This window comes from Bos grunniens, chromosome 20 (assembly GCF_055505025.1).
Source record: "Bos grunniens cultivar Pamir isolate PY7600 chromosome 20, Bosgru_T2T1.0, whole genome shotgun sequence".
Classification (NCBI taxonomy): domain Eukaryota; kingdom Metazoa; phylum Chordata; class Mammalia; order Artiodactyla; family Bovidae; genus Bos; species Bos grunniens.
In genome coordinates this window covers 71929924-71930694 of record NC_141184.1, presented here as the reverse complement: position 1 = coordinate 71930694, position 771 = coordinate 71929924, and the positions used below count along the sequence as shown (strand labels likewise).

The 771-nt window shown below is 41.1% G+C and overlaps 1 non-coding gene across 1 annotated transcript; it reads left to right on the top strand.

Moving 5' to 3' along the window:
* Positions 1 to 387: 387 nt before the first annotated feature.
* Positions 388 to 494, top strand: LOC147350652 (U6 spliceosomal RNA). The gene has a single exon (XR_015149285.1). It is a non-coding gene; the product is annotated as a U6 spliceosomal RNA (small nuclear RNA).
* Positions 495 to 771: the final 277 nt, after the last annotated feature.

Genomic DNA, 771 nt, shown 5'->3' with positions numbered 1-771 from the left:
ACATCAGCACTCTCTCAGTATCCCTGCTGTCTCCATGGTGATTTAATGTGATTCTGATGGATGTGACTAGTTCGTGAACGCTTCCTGGAGCTGGGCACTGTTGGTGCTAACTCCATTTTCCAGATGAGAAAACAGTGCTTCCGAGATTGTTAACAACTTGTCCCAAATCACCGAGTTGCTAAAATTGTGGGATCAGGCCATTGAACCTAGGCTGTTTCAGGCCCAAACGTGTGCTCTTGGTGAGCAAAGTAAAAAATAAGATGGTGTTTAATGGAGGAGAACATGAACATGTATTGAGTACTTAATATATACGTGGCATGTGATCCTCACAACAGTCCTGCAAGGGAGGTATCATTCCCATTTCATAGATGAAGAAATTGAGGCTCAGTGCTCACTTTGGCAGCACATATACTTAAATTGGAATGATACAAAGAAGATTAGCATGGCCCCTGCTCAAGGATGACATGCAAATTGGTGAAGCATTTCATGTTTTTATGGCAGAAACCATCACAACATTGTAAAGCGATTTTCCTCCAATTAAAAAATAAAGTTAAAAAAGTATGAATAAAACAGGGAAATGTCTTTAAAAGTTGAGGCTCAGAGAGGTTACATAACTTATCTAAAGTTGCACTGCAAAGCCCCGGTCTGGGGCACTTCACCTCCTCTGTGTCTATGCTGAGAGTTTTGTACTTTCTCTCTGAAATAAATCCTGTTTGCTTGCTACCATGAAAAAGAAAAAGGCCAGGTCTCTCAGACTGCAAAGCCCATATT